The sequence below is a fragment of the Dicentrarchus labrax genome, unplaced genomic scaffold, assembly GCF_905237075.1.
Source record: "Dicentrarchus labrax unplaced genomic scaffold, dlabrax2021, whole genome shotgun sequence".
In the NCBI taxonomy this organism is placed as follows: domain Eukaryota; kingdom Metazoa; phylum Chordata; class Actinopteri; family Moronidae; genus Dicentrarchus; species Dicentrarchus labrax.
Window position 1 is genome coordinate 6,939,583 of NW_026136721.1, and position 16,564 is coordinate 6,956,146.

Sequence of the window (16,564 nt, forward strand, 5' to 3'; positions counted from 1 at the left end):
GGGGTCATGTGTTATTACTCCTAAACCAAACGAGGGACACATTTCAACTACTGACTTCAATGCTATTTACACAGGATTTCAACCTGATGGGAAGGAATGCCCTTTAGCTTTAGCTCCCCATGGTCCAGATTTGGTCATTAATATTACCCTAACACAAACACTAACTTTGGTTCTCATTGCAGTAAGTGCTTTTTGTTGGGGTAATTTTGCTGACTTCTGCATCCTCAGGTGTGTGTCTGTCATTTGATAACTTGAGTGAGAAATAGACTCCAATTTTAGAATGAATCTTAGACAAACATTTCCAAAGTTGTGTACACATACAATGAAAACCAATTCTCAAAAGCTTTTTTTGGGGTCTTTTGGCAGAATATGCCCTTCGAAGTAGATATTCAGTGCCAACTGTACTACGTTCTCTTGCTTCAAAGTTCTGCTGATGGAGCTGAAACTGGAGGTCACTACGTGGCAATGAGTCGTATCAAAAACCATGGGCGTGTAATTGACCACTCATCAACTGCTAATGGCATGCATGGAATTAAGATGATGGTCCCCTGTTCATCAAGTACAAAGAGTGCTATTGTTTACTCACCGTTGTCTATAAAGAGTGGGCGGAGGTTTGTGGAAATGGTTGTATTCTGTATTTAAGATGGGGAAATCTGAGGAAGAAATGTCACTTCCACTGCTGCTGGGACACAAGACAGAACAAACCAGAAACTGCAGAGAAACTCAAGAGCAAAGAAGATTCATCACTGCGAGTCTGTGATATTGGTCCAACATGAGCATTGACTTTGAATTCAGTAAGTGCTACTTGTTGGGGCGGTTGTGCATGACAAATGCTACAGATTATAACTGAAGAAAGATGCCACATTCAGATCACCTCAAATGGAGACACTGCTGATTCTTGTGTTCATAAGTGCTTCTCTTTGGGGTTGTCTTAATTGTGAGTCCCTCAACAGGCAAATCACTGGACAAATGCAGTGACTGGACTGTCAATTTTTATCATTGTCCTATGACTGGCTCTAAGTTTGTCACCAACATTACCCAAACACAAGCACTGACTTGAGTTCTGAATGCAGTAATAGCTACTTGTTGGGGTACTTTTGTTGACATCTGAAGTCCTGTGTTCCCTTTGAAGAATGTACCTACACTGCTATTCTAGATCAGTTGTTGCTGGGTGAGGAATGAAGTTTTGTGGCCATTTTATTTGAGGACAATTTATTGAAGGTATCGGGAGCAATACTGTGCGAAAATCATTCTCAGACCACCTCAAACAGAGTCACTGGTGATTTTTGTTTTCACAAGTGCTTCTCTTTGGGGTTGTCTTGGTTTTGAGAAGTTCCTTGGGGAAATGTCTCCACAAAGCTCATTGAGGGGTCATGTGTTATTACTCCTAAACCAAACGAGGGACACATTTCAACTACTGACTTCAATGCTATTTACACAGGATTTCAACCTGATGGGAAGGAATGCCCTTTAGCTTTAGCTCCCCATGGTCCAGATTTGGTCATTAATATTACCCTAACACAAACACTAACTTTGGTTCTCATTGCAGTAAGTGCTTTTTGTTGGGGTAATTTTGCTGACTTCTGCATCCTCAGGTGTGTGTCTGTCATTTGATAACTTGAGTGAGAAATAGACTCCAATTTTAGAATGAATCTTAGACAAACATTTCCAAAGTTGTGTACACATACAATGAAAACCAATTCTCAAAAGCTTTTTTGGGGTCTTTTGGCAGAATATGCCCTTCGAAGTAGATATTCAGTGCCAACTGTACTACGTTCTCTTGCTTCAAAGTTCTGCTGATGGAGCTGAAACTGGAGGTCACTACGTGGCAATGAGTCGTATCAAAAACCATGGGCGTGTAATTGACCACTCATCAACTGCTAATGGCATGCATGGAATTAAGATGATGGTCCCCTGTTCATCAAGTACAAAGAGTGCTATTGTTTACTCACCGTTGTCTATAAAGAGTGGGCGGAGGTTTGTGGAAATGGTTGTATTCTGTATTTAAGATGGGGAAATCTGAGGAAGAAATGTCACTTCCACTGCTGCTGGGACACAAGACAGAACAAACCAGAAACTGCAGAGAAACTCAAGAGCAAAGAAGATTCATCACTGCGAGTCTGTGATATTGGTCCAACATGAGCATTGACTTTGAATTCAGTAAGTGCTACTTGTTGGGGCGGTTGTGCATGACAAATGCTACAGATTATAACTGAAGAAAGATGCCACATTCAGATCACCTCAAATGGAGACACTGCTGATTCTTGTGTTCATAAGTGCTTCTCTTTGGGGTTGTCTTAATTGTGAGTCCCTCAACAGGCAAATCACTGGACAAATGCAGTGACTGGACTGTCAATTTTTATCATTGTCCTATGACTGGCTCTAAGTTTGTCACCAACATTACCCAAACACAAGCACTGACTTGAGTTCTGAATGCAGTAATAGCTACTTGTTGGGGTACTTTTGTTGACATCTGAAGTCCTGTGTTCCCTTTGAAGAATGTACCTACACTGCTATTCTAGATCAGTTGTTGCTGGGTGAGGAATGAAGTTTTGTGGCCATTTTATTTGAGGACAATTTATTGAAGGTATCGGGAGCAATACTGTGCGAAAATCATTCTCAGACCACCTCAAACAGAGTCACTGGTGATTTTTGTTTTCACAAGTGCTTCTCTTTGGGGTTGTCTTGGTTTTGAGAAGTTCCTTGGGGAAATGTCTCCACAAAGCTCATTGAGGGGTCATGTGTTATTACTCCTAAACCAAACGAGGGACACATTTCAACTACTGACTTCAATGCTATTTACACAGGATTTCAACCTGATGGGAAGGAATGCCCTTTAGCTTTAGCTCCCCATGGTCCAGATTTGGTCATTAATATTACCCTAACACAAACACTAACTTTGGTTCTCATTGCAGTAAGTGCTTTTTGTTGGGGTAATTTTGCTGACTTCTGCATCCTCAGGTGTGTGTCTGTCATTTGATAACTTGAGTGAGAAATAGACTCCAATTTTAGAATGAATCTTAGACAAACATTTCCAAAGTTGTGTACACATACAATGAAAACCAATTCTCAAAAGCTTTTTTTGGGGTCTTTTGGCAGAATATGCCCTTCGAAGTAGATATTCAGTGCCAACTGTACTACGTTCTCTTGCTTCAAAGTTCTGCTGATGGAGCTGAAACTGGAGGTCACTACGTGGCAATGAGTCGTATCAAAAACCATGGGCGTGTAATTGACCACTCATCAACTGCTAATGGCATGCATGGAATTAAGATGATGGTCCCCTGTTCATCAAGTACAAAGAGTGCTATTGTTTACTCACCGTTGTCTATAAAGAGTGGGCGGAGGTTTGTGGAAATGGTTGTATTCTGTATTTAAGATGGGGAAATCTGAGGAAGAAATGTCACTTCCACTGCTGCTGGGACACAAGACAGAACAAACCAGAAACTGCAGAGAAACTCAAGAGCAAAGAAGATTCATCACTGCGAGTCTGTGATATTGGTCCAACATGAGCATTGACTTTGAATTCAGTAAGTGCTACTTGTTGGGGCGGTTGTGCATGACAAATGCTACAGATTATAACTGAAGAAAGATGCCACATTCAGATCACCTCAAATGGAGACACTGCTGATTCTTGTGTTCATAAGTGCTTCTCTTTGGGGTTGTCTTAATTGTGAGTCCCTCAACAGGCAAATCACTGGACAAATGCAGTGACTGGACTGTCAATTTTTATCATTGTCCTATGACTGGCTCTAAGTTTGTCACCAACATTACCCAAACACAAGCACTGACTTGAGTTCTGAATGCAGTAATAGCTACTTGTTGGGGTACTTTTGTTGACATCTGAAGTCCTGTGTTCCCTTTGAAGAATGTACCTACACTGCTATTCTAGATCAGTTGTTGCTGGGTGAGGAATGAAGTTTTGTGGCCATTTTATTTGAGGACAATTTATTGAAGGTATCGGGAGCAATACTGTGCGAAAATCATTCTCAGACCACCTCAAACAGAGTCACTGGTGATTTTTGTTTTCACAAGTGCTTCTCTTTGGGGTTGTCTTGGTTTTGAGAAGTTCCTTGGGGAAATGTCTCCACAAAGCTCATTGAGGGGTCATGTGTTATTACTCCTAAACCAAACGAGGGACACATTTCAACTACTGACTTCAATGCTATTTACACAGGATTTCAACCTGATGGGAAGGAATGCCCTTTAGCTTTAGCTCCCCATGGTCCAGATTTGGTCATTAATATTACCCTAACACAAACACTAACTTTGGTTCTCATTGCAGTAAGTGCTTTTTGTTGGGGTAATTTTGCTGACTTCTGCATCCTCAGGTGTGTGTCTGTCATTTGATAACTTGAGTGAGAAATAGACTCCAATTTTAGAATGAATCTTAGACAAACATTTCCAAAGTTGTGTACACATACAATGAAAACCAATTCTCAAAAGCTTTTTTTGGGGTCTTTTGGCAGAATATGCCCTTCGAAGTAGATATTCAGTGCCAACTGTACTACGTTCTCTTGCTTCAAAGTTCTGCTGATGGAGCTGAAACTGGAGGTCACTACGTGGCAATGAGTCGTATCAAAAACCATGGGCGTGTAATTGACCACTCATCAACTGCTAATGGCATGCATGGAATTAAGATGATGGTCCCCTGTTCATCAAGTACAAAGAGTGCTATTGTTTACTCACCGTTGTCTATAAAGAGTGGGCGGAGGTTTGTGGAAATGGTTGTATTCTGTATTTAAGATGGGGAAATCTGAGGAAGAAATGTCACTTCCACTGCTGCTGGGACACAAGACAGAACAAACCAGAAACTGCAGAGAAACTCAAGAGCAAAGAAGATTCATCACTGCGAGTCTGTGATATTGGTCCAACATGAGCATTGACTTTGAATTCAGTAAGTGCTACTTGTTGGGGCGGTTGTGCATGACAAATGCTACAGATTATAACTGAAGAAAGATGCCACATTCAGATCACCTCAAATGGAGACACTGCTGATTCTTGTGTTCATAAGTGCTTCTCTTTGGGGTTGTCTTAATTGTGAGTCCCTCAACAGGCAAATCACTGGACAAATGCAGTGACTGGACTGTCAATTTTTATCATTGTCCTATGACTGGCTCTAAGTTTGTCACCAACATTACCCAAACACAAGCACTGACTTGAGTTCTGAATGCAGTAATAGCTACTTGTTGGGGTACTTTTGTTGACATCTGAAGTCCTGTGTTCCCTTTGAAGAATGTACCTACACTGCTATTCTAGATCAGTTGTTGCTGGGTGAGGAATGAAGTTTTGTGGCCATTTTATTTGAGGACAATTTATTGAAGGTATCGGGAGCAATACTGTGCGAAAATCATTCTCAGACCACCTCAAACAGAGTCACTGGTGATTTTTGTTTTCACAAGTGCTTCTCTTTGGGGTTGTCTTGGTTTTGAGAAGTTCCTTGGGGAAATGTCTCCACAAAGCTCATTGAGGGGTCATGTGTTATTACTCCTAAACCAAACGAGGGACACATTTCAACTACTGACTTCAATGCTATTTACACAGGATTTCAACCTGATGGGAAGGAATGCCCTTTAGCTTTAGCTCCCCATGGTCCAGATTTGGTCATTAATATTACCCTAACACAAACACTAACTTTGGTTCTCATTGCAGTAAGTGCTTTTTGTTGGGGTAATTTTGCTGACTTCTGCATCCTCAGGTGTGTGTCTGTCATTTGATAACTTGAGTGAGAAATAGACTCCAATTTTAGAATGAATCTTAGACAAACATTTCCAAAGTTGTGTACACATACAATGAAAACCAATTCTCAAAAGCTTTTTTTGGGGTCTTTTGGCAGAATATGCCCTTCGAAGTAGATATTCAGTGCCAACTGTACTACGTTCTCTTGCTTCAAAGTTCTGCTGATGGAGCTGAAACTGGAGGTCACTACGTGGCAATGAGTCGTATCAAAAACCATGGGCGTGTAATTGACCACTCATCAACTGCTAATGGCATGCATGGAATTAAGATGATGGTCCCCTGTTCATCAAGTACAAAGAGTGCTATTGTTTACTCACCGTTGTCTATAAAGAGTGGGCGGAGGTTTGTGGAAATGGTTGTATTCTGTATTTAAGATGGGGAAATCTGAGGAAGAAATGTCACTTCCACTGCTGCTGGGACACAAGACAGAACAAACCAGAAACTGCAGAGAAACTCAAGAGCAAAGAAGATTCATCACTGCGAGTCTGTGATATTGGTCCAACATGAGCATTGACTTTGAATTCAGTAAGTGCTACTTGTTGGGGCGGTTGTGCATGACAAATGCTACAGATTATAACTGAAGAAAGATGCCACATTCAGATCACCTCAAATGGAGACACTGCTGATTCTTGTGTTCATAAGTGCTTCTCTTTGGGGTTGTCTTAATTGTGAGTCCCTCAACAGGCAAATCACTGGACAAATGCAGTGACTGGACTGTCAATTTTTATCATTGTCCTATGACTGGCTCTAAGTTTGTCACCAACATTACCCAAACACAAGCACTGACTTGAGTTCTGAATGCAGTAATAGCTACTTGTTGGGGTACTTTTGTTGACATCTGAAGTCCTGTGTTCCCTTTGAAGAATGTACCTACACTGCTATTCTAGATCAGTTGTTGCTGGGTGAGGAATGAAGTTTTGTGGCCATTTTATTTGAGGACAATTTATTGAAGGTATCGGGAGCAATACTGTGCGAAAATCATTCTCAGACCACCTCAAACAGAGTCACTGGTGATTTTTGTTTTCACAAGTGCTTCTCTTTGGGGTTGTCTTGGTTTTGAGAAGTTCCTTGGGGAAATGTCTCCACAAAGCTCATTGAGGGGTCATGTGTTATTACTCCTAAACCAAACGAGGGACACATTTCAACTACTGACTTCAATGCTATTTACACAGGATTTCAACCTGATGGGAAGGAATGCCCTTTAGCTTTAGCTCCCCATGGTCCAGATTTGGTCATTAATATTACCCTAACACAAACACTAACTTTGGTTCTCATTGCAGTAAGTGCTTTTTGTTGGGGTAATTTTGCTGACTTCTGCATCCTCAGGTGTGTGTCTGTCATTTGATAACTTGAGTGAGAAATAGACTCCAATTTTAGAATGAATCTTAGACAAACATTTCCAAAGTTGTGTACACATACAATGAAAACCAATTCTCAAAAGCTTTTTTTGGGGTCTTTTGGCAGAATATGCCCTTCGAAGTAGATATTCAGTGCCAACTGTACTACGTTCTCTTGCTTCAAAGTTCTGCTGATGGAGCTGAAACTGGAGGTCACTACGTGGCAATGAGTCGTATCAAAAACCATGGGCGTGTAATTGACCACTCATCAACTGCTAATGGCATGCATGGAATTAAGATGATGGTCCCCTGTTCATCAAGTACAAAGAGTGCTATTGTTTACTCACCGTTGTCTATAAAGAGTGGGCGGAGGTTTGTGGAAATGGTTGTATTCTGTATTTAAGATGGGGAAATCTGAGGAAGAAATGTCACTTCCACTGCTGCTGGGACACAAGACAGAACAAACCAGAAACTGCAGAGAAACTCAAGAGCAAAGAAGATTCATCACTGCGAGTCTGTGATATTGGTCCAACATGAGCATTGACTTTGAATTCAGTAAGTGCTACTTGTTGGGGCGGTTGTGCATGACAAATGCTACAGATTATAACTGAAGAAAGATGCCACATTCAGATCACCTCAAATGGAGACACTGCTGATTCTTGTGTTCATAAGTGCTTCTCTTTGGGGTTGTCTTAATTGTGAGTCCCTCAACAGGCAAATCACTGGACAAATGCAGTGACTGGACTGTCAATTTTTATCATTGTCCTATGACTGGCTCTAAGTTTGTCACCAACATTACCCAAACACAAGCACTGACTTGAGTTCTGAATGCAGTAATAGCTACTTGTTGGGGTACTTTTGTTGACATCTGAAGTCCTGTGTTCCCTTTGAAGAATGTACCTACACTGCTATTCTAGATCAGTTGTTGCTGGGTGAGGAATGAAGTTTTGTGGCCATTTTATTTGAGGACAATTTATTGAAGGTATCGGGAGCAATACTGTGCGAAAATCATTCTCAGACCACCTCAAACAGAGTCACTGGTGATTTTTGTTTTCACAAGTGCTTCTCTTTGGGGTTGTCTTGGTTTTGAGAAGTTCCTTGGGGAAATGTCTCCACAAAGCTCATTGAGGGGTCATGTGTTATTACTCCTAAACCAAACGAGGGACACATTTCAACTACTGACTTCAATGCTATTTACACAGGATTTCAACCTGATGGGAAGGAATGCCCTTTAGCTTTAGCTCCCCATGGTCCAGATTTGGTCATTAATATTACCCTAACACAAACACTAACTTTGGTTCTCATTGCAGTAAGTGCTTTTTGTTGGGGTAATTTTGCTGACTTCTGCATCCTCAGGTGTGTGTCTGTCATTTGATAACTTGAGTGAGAAATAGACTCCAATTTTAGAATGAATCTTAGACAAACATTTCCAAAGTTGTGTACACATACAATGAAAACCAATTCTCAAAAGCTTTTTTTGGGGTCTTTTGGCAGAATATGCCCTTCGAAGTAGATATTCAGTGCCAACTGTACTACGTTCTCTTGCTTCAAAGTTCTGCTGATGGAGCTGAAACTGGAGGTCACTACGTGGCAATGAGTCGTATCAAAAACCATGGGCGTGTAATTGACCACTCATCAACTGCTAATGGCATGCATGGAATTAAGATGATGGTCCCCTGTTCATCAAGTACAAAGAGTGCTATTGTTTACTCACCGTTGTCTATAAAGAGTGGGCGGAGGTTTGTGGAAATGGTTGTATTCTGTATTTAAGATGGGGAAATCTGAGGAAGAAATGTCACTTCCACTGCTGCTGGGACACAAGACAGAACAAACCAGAAACTGCAGAGAAACTCAAGAGCAAAGAAGATTCATCACTGCGAGTCTGTGATATTGGTCCAACATGAGCATTGACTTTGAATTCAGTAAGTGCTACTTGTTGGGGCGGTTGTGCATGACAAATGCTACAGATTATAACTGAAGAAAGATGCCACATTCAGATCACCTCAAATGGAGACACTGCTGATTCTTGTGTTCATAAGTGCTTCTCTTTGGGGTTGTCTTAATTGTGAGTCCCTCAACAGGCAAATCACTGGACAAATGCAGTGACTGGACTGTCAATTTTTATCATTGTCCTATGACTGGCTCTAAGTTTGTCACCAACATTACCCAAACACAAGCACTGACTTGAGTTCTGAATGCAGTAATAGCTACTTGTTGGGGTACTTTTGTTGACATCTGAAGTCCTGTGTTCCCTTTGAAGAATGTACCTACACTGCTATTCTAGATCAGTTGTTGCTGGGTGAGGAATGAAGTTTTGTGGCCATTTTATTTGAGGACAATTTATTGAAGGTATCGGGAGCAATACTGTGCGAAAATCATTCTCAGACCACCTCAAACAGAGTCACTGGTGATTTTTGTTTTCACAAGTGCTTCTCTTTGGGGTTGTCTTGGTTTTGAGAAGTTCCTTGGGGAAATGTCTCCACAAAGCTCATTGAGGGGTCATGTGTTATTACTCCTAAACCAAACGAGGGACACATTTCAACTACTGACTTCAATGCTATTTACACAGGATTTCAACCTGATGGGAAGGAATGCCCTTTAGCTTTAGCTCCCCATGGTCCAGATTTGGTCATTAATATTACCCTAACACAAACACTAACTTTGGTTCTCATTGCAGTAAGTGCTTTTTGTTGGGGTAATTTTGCTGACTTCTGCATCCTCAGGTGTGTGTCTGTCATTTGATAACTTGAGTGAGAAATAGACTCCAATTTTAGAATGAATCTTAGACAAACATTTCCAAAGTTGTGTACACATACAATGAAAACCAATTCTCAAAAGCTTTTTTTGGGGTCTTTTGGCAGAATATGCCCTTCGAAGTAGATATTCAGTGCCAACTGTACTACGTTCTCTTGCTTCAAAGTTCTGCTGATGGAGCTGAAACTGGAGGTCACTACGTGGCAATGAGTCGTATCAAAAACCATGGGCGTGTAATTGACCACTCATCAACTGCTAATGGCATGCATGGAATTAAGATGATGGTCCCCTGTTCATCAAGTACAAAGAGTGCTATTGTTTACTCACCGTTGTCTATAAAGAGTGGGCGGAGGTTTGTGGAAATGGTTGTATTCTGTATTTAAGATGGGGAAATCTGAGGAAGAAATGTCACTTCCACTGCTGCTGGGACACAAGACAGAACAAACCAGAAACTGCAGAGAAACTCAAGAGCAAAGAAGATTCATCACTGCGAGTCTGTGATATTGGTCCAACATGAGCATTGACTTTGAATTCAGTAAGTGCTACTTGTTGGGGCGGTTGTGCATGACAAATGCTACAGATTATAACTGAAGAAAGATGCCACATTCAGATCACCTCAAATGGAGACACTGCTGATTCTTGTGTTCATAAGTGCTTCTCTTTGGGGTTGTCTTAATTGTGAGTCCCTCAACAGGCAAATCACTGGACAAATGCAGTGACTGGACTGTCAATTTTTATCATTGTCCTATGACTGGCTCTAAGTTTGTCACCAACATTACCCAAACACAAGCACTGACTTGAGTTCTGAATGCAGTAATAGCTACTTGTTGGGGTACTTGTGTTGACATCTGAAGTCCTGTGTTCCCTTTGAAGAATGTACCTACACTGCTATTCTAGATCAGTTGTTGCTGGGTGAGGAATGAAGTTTTGTGGCCATTTTATTTGAGGACAATTTATTGAAGGTATCGGGAGCAATACTGTGCGAAAATCATTCTCAGACCACCTCAAACAGAGTCACTGGTGATTTTTGTTTTCACAAGTGCTTCTCTTTGGGGTTGTCTTGGTTTTGAGAAGTTCCTTGGGGAAATGTCTCCACAAAGCTCATTGAGGGGTCATGTGTTATTACTCCTAAACCAAACGAGGGACACATTTCAACTACTGACTTCAATGCTATTTACACAGGATTTCAACCTGATGGGAAGGAATGCCCTTTAGCTTTAGCTCCCCATGGTCCAGATTTGGTCATTAATATTACCCTAACACAAACACTAACTTTGGTTCTCATTGCAGTAAGTGCTTTTTGTTGGGGTAATTTTGCTGACTTCTGCATCCTCAGGTGTGTGTCTGTCATTTGATAACTTGAGTGAGAAATAGACTCCAATTTTAGAATGAATCTTAGACAAACATTTCCAAAGTTGTGTACACATACAATGAAAACCAATTCTCAAAAGCTTTTTTTGGGGTCTTTTGGCAGAATATGCCCTTCGAAGTAGATATTCAGTGCCAACTGTACTACGTTCTCTTGCTTCAAAGTTCTGCTGATGGAGCTGAAACTGGAGGTCACTACGTGGCAATGAGTCGTATCAAAAACCATGGGCGTGTAATTGACCACTCATCAACTGCTAATGGCATGCATGGAATTAAGATGATGGTCCCCTGTTCATCAAGTACAAAGAGTGCTATTGTTTACTCACCGTTGTCTATAAAGAGTGGGCGGAGGTTTGTGGAAATGGTTGTATTCTGTATTTAAGATGGGGAAATCTGAGGAAGAAATGTCACTTCCACTGCTGCTGGGACACAAGACAGAACAAACCAGAAACTGCAGAGAAACTCAAGAGCAAAGAAGATTCATCACTGCGAGTCTGTGATATTGGTCCAACATGAGCATTGACTTTGAATTCAGTAAGTGCTACTTGTTGGGGCGGTTGTGCATGACAAATGCTACAGATTATAACTGAAGAAAGATGCCACATTCAGATCACCTCAAATGGAGACACTGCTGATTCTTGTGTTCATAAGTGCTTCTCTTTGGGGTTGTCTTAATTGTGAGTCCCTCAACAGGCAAATCACTGGACAAATGCAGTGACTGGACTGTCAATTTTTATCATTGTCCTATGACTGGCTCTAAGTTTGTCACCAACATTACCCAAACACAAGCACTGACTTGAGTTCTGAATGCAGTAATAGCTACTTGTTGGGGTACTTGTGTTGACATCTGAAGTCCTGTGTTCCCTTTGAAGAATGTACCTACACTGCTATTGTAGATCAGTTGTTGCTGGGTGAGGAATGAAGTTTTGTGGCCATTTTATTTGAGGACAATTTATTGAAGGTATCGGGAGCAATACTGTGCGAAAATCATTCTCAGACCACCTCAAACAGAGTCACTGGTGATTTTTGTTTTCACAAGTGCTTCTCTTTGGGGTTGTCTTGGTTTTGAGAAGTTCCTTGGGGAAATGTCTCCACAAAGCTCATTGAGGGGTCATGTGTTATTACTCCTAAACCAAACGAGGGACACATTTCAACTACTGACTTCAATGCTATTTACACAGGATTTCAACCTGATGGGAAGGAATGCCCTTTAGCTTTAGCTCCCCATGGTCCAGATTTGGTCATTAATATTACCCTAACACAAACACTAACTTTGGTTCTCATTGCAGTAAGTGCTTTTTGTTGGGGTAATTTTGCTGACTTCTGCATCCTCAGGTGTGTGTCTGTCATTTGATAACTTGAGTGAGAAATAGACTCCAATTTTAGAATGAATCTTAGACAAACATTTCCAAAGTTGTGTACACATACAATGAAAACCAATTCTCAAAAGCTTTTTTTGGGGTCTTTTGGCAGAATATGCCCTTCGAAGTAGATATTCAGTGCCAACTGTACTACGTTCTCTTGCTTCAAAGTTCTGCTGATGGAGCTGAAACTGGAGGTCACTACGTGGCAATGAGTCGTATCAAAAACCATGGGCGTGTAATTGACCACTCATCAACTGCTAATGGCATGCATGGAATTAAGATGATGGTCCCCTGTTCATCAAGTACAAAGAGTGCTATTGTTTACTCACCGTTGTCTATAAAGAGTGGGCGGAGGTTTGTGGAAATGGTTGTATTCTGTATTTAAGATGGGGAAATCTGAGGAAGAAATGTCACTTCCACTGCTGCTGGGACACAAGACAGAACAAACCAGAAACTGCAGAGAAACTCAAGAGCAAAGAAGATTCATCACTGCGAGTCTGTGATATTGGTCCAACATGAGCATTGACTTTGAATTCAGTAAGTGCTACTTGTTGGGGCGGTTGTGCATGACAAATGCTACAGATTATAACTGAAGAAAGATGCCACATTCAGATCACCTCAAATGGAGACACTGCTGATTCTTGTGTTCATAAGTGCTTCTCTTTGGGGTTGTCTTAATTGTGAGTCCCTCAACAGGCAAATCACTGGACAAATGCAGTGACTGGACTGTCAATTTTTATCATTGTCCTATGACTGGCTCTAAGTTTGTCACCAACATTACCCAAACACAAGCACTGACTTGAGTTCTGAATGCAGTAATAGCTACTTGTTGGGGTACTTGTGTTGACATCTGAAGTCCTGTGTTCCCTTTGAAGAATGTACCTACACTGCTATTGTAGATCAGTTGTTGCTGGGTGAGGAATGAAGTTTTGTGGCCATTTTATTTGAGGACAATTTATTGAAGGTATCGGGAGCAATACTGTGCGAAAATCATTCTCAGACCACCTCAAACAGAGTCACTGGTGATTTTTGTTTTCACAAGTGCTTCTCTTTGGGGTTGTCTTGGTTTTGAGAAGTTCCTTGGGGAAATGTCTCCACAAAGCTCATTGAGGGGTCATGTGTTATTACTCCTAAACCAAACGAGGGACACATTTCAACTACTGACTTCAATGCTATTTACACAGGATTTCAACCTGATGGGAAGGAATGCCCTTTAGCTTTAGCTCCCCATGGTCCAGATTTGGTCATTAATATTACCCTAACACAAACACTAACTTTGGTTCTCATTGCAGTAAGTGCTTTTTGTTGGGGTAATTTTGCTGACTTCTGCATCCTCAGGTGTGTGTCTGTCATTTGATAACTTGAGTGAGAAATAGACTCCAATTTTAGAATGAATCTTAGACAAACATTTCCAAAGTTGTGTACACATACAATGAAAACCAATTCTCAAAAGCTTTTTTGGGGTCTTTTGGCAGAATATGCCCTTCGAAGTAGATATTCAGTGCCAACTGTACTACGTTCTCTTGCTTCAAAGTTCTGCTGATGGAGCTGAAACTGGAGGTCACTACGTGGCAATGAGTCGTATCAAAAACCATGGGCGTGTAATTGACCACTCATCAACTGCTAATGGCATGCATGGAATTAAGATGATGGTCCCCTGTTCATCAAGTACAAAGAGTGCTATTGTTTACTCACCGTTGTCTATAAAGAGTGGGCGGAGGTTTGTGGAAATGGTTGTATTCTGTATTTAAGATGGGGAAATCTGAGGAAGAAATGTCACTTCCACTGCTGCTGGGACACAAGACAGAACAAACCAGAAACTGCAGAGAAACTCAAGAGCAAAGAAGATTCATCACTGCGAGTCTGTGATATTGGTCCAACATGAGCATTGACTTTGAATTCAGTAAGTGCTACTTGTTGGGGCGGTTGTGCATGACAAATGCTACAGATTATAACTGAAGAAAGATGCCACATTCAGATCACCTCAAATGGAGACACTGCTGATTCTTGTGTTCATAAGTGCTTCTCTTTGGGGTTGTCTTAATTGTGAGTCCCTCAACAGGCAAATCACTGGACAAATGCAGTGACTGGACTGTCAATTTTTATCATTGTCCTATGACTGGCTCTAAGTTTGTCACCAACATTACCCAAACACAAGCACTGACTTGAGTTCTGAATGCAGTAATAGCTACTTGTTGGGGTACTTGTGTTGACATCTGAAGTCCTGTGTTCCCTTTGAAGAATGTACCTACACTGCTATTGTAGATCAGTTGTTGCTGGGTGAGGAATGAAGTTTTGTGGCCATTTTATTTGAGGACAATTTATTGAAGGTATCGGGAGCAATACTGTGCGAAAATCATTCTCAGACCACCTCAAACAGAGTCACTGGTGATTTTTGTTTTCACAAGTGCTTCTCTTTGGGGTTGTCTTGGTTTTGAGAAGTTCCTTGGGGAAATGTCTCCACAAAGCTCATTGAGGGGTCATGTGTTATTACTCCTAAACCAAACGAGGGACACATTTCAACTACTGACTTCAATGCTATTTACACAGGATTTCAACCTGATGGGAAGGAATGCCCTTTAGCTTTAGCTCCCCATGGTCCAGATTTGGTCATTAATATTACCCTAACACAAACACTAACTTTGGTTCTCATTGCAGTAAGTGCTTTTTGTTGGGGTAATTTTGCTGACTTCTGCATCCTCAGGTGTGTGTCTGTCATTTGATAACTTGAGTGAGAAATAGACTCCAATTTTAGAATGAATCTTAGACAAACATTTCCAAAGTTGTGTACACATACAATGAAAACCAATTCTCAAAAGCTTTTTTGGGGTCTTTTGGCAGAATATGCCCTTCGAAGTAGATATTCAGTGCCAACTGTACTACGTTCTCTTGCTTCAAAGTTCTGCTGATGGAGCTGAAACTGGAGGTCACTACGTGGCAATGAGTCGTATCAAAAACCATGGGCGTGTAATTGACCACTCATCAACTGCTAATGGCATGCATGGAATTAAGATGATGGTCCCCTGTTCATCAAGTACAAAGAGTGCTATTGTTTACTCACCGTTGTCTATAAAGAGTGGGCGGAGGTTTGTGGAAATGGTTGTATTCTGTATTTAAGATGGGGAAATCTGAGGAAGAAATGTCACTTCCACTGCTGCTGGGACACAAGACAGAACAAACCAGAAACTGCAGAGAAACTCAAGAGCAAAGAAGATTCATCACTGCGAGTCTGTGATATTGGTCCAACATGAGCATTGACTTTGAATTCAGTAAGTGCTACTTGTTGGGGCGGTTGTGCATGACAAATGCTACAGATTATAACTGAAGAAAGATGCCACATTCAGATCACCTCAAATGGAGACACTGCTGATTCTTGTGTTCATAAGTGCTTCTCTTTGGGGTTGTCTTAATTGTGAGTCCCTCAACAGGCAAATCACTGGACAAATGCAGTGACTGGACTGTCAATTTTTATCATTGTCCTATGACTGGCTCTAAGTTTGTCACCAACATTACCCAAACACAAGCACTGACTTGAGTTCTGAATGCAGTAATAGCTACTTGTTGGGGTACTTTTGTTGACATCTGAAGTCCTGTGTTCCCTTTGAAGAATGTACCTACACTGCTATTCTAGATCAGTTGTTGCTGGGTGAGGAATGAAGTTTTGTGGCCATTTTATTTGAGGACAATTTATTGAAGGTATCGGGAGCAATACTGTGCGAAAATCATTCTCAGACCACCTCAAACAGAGTCACTGGTGATTTTTGTTTTCACAAGTGCTTCTCTTTGGGGTTGTCTTGGTTTTGAGAAGTTCCTTGGGGAAATGTCTCCACAAAGCTCATTGAGGGGTCATGTGTTATTACTCCTAAACCAAACGAGGGACACATTTCAACTACTGACTTCAATGCTATTTACACAGGATTTCAACCTGATGGGAAGGAATGCCCTTTAGCTTTAGCTCCCCATGGTCCAGATTTGGTCATTAATATTACCCTAACACAAACACTA

The 16,564-nt window shown here is 41.1% G+C and overlaps 1 long non-coding RNA gene across 2 annotated transcripts in view; it reads left to right on the forward strand.

Moving 5' to 3' along the window:
* The first annotated feature begins 811 nt into the window (after positions 1-811).
* LOC127354998 (uncharacterized) overlaps positions 812-16,564 on the forward strand; it is a 38,640-nt gene continuing 22,887 nt past the window's right edge. The window contains exon 1 of one of the 2 annotated variants that reach the window (XR_007881655.1): positions 812-2,160. This is a non-coding gene — a long non-coding RNA (uncharacterized LOC127354998). Of the gene's footprint in view, positions 2,161-13,479; positions 14,463-16,564 lie in introns of those variants that run through there. The other variant, XR_007881656.1, reaches the window with a different exon arrangement.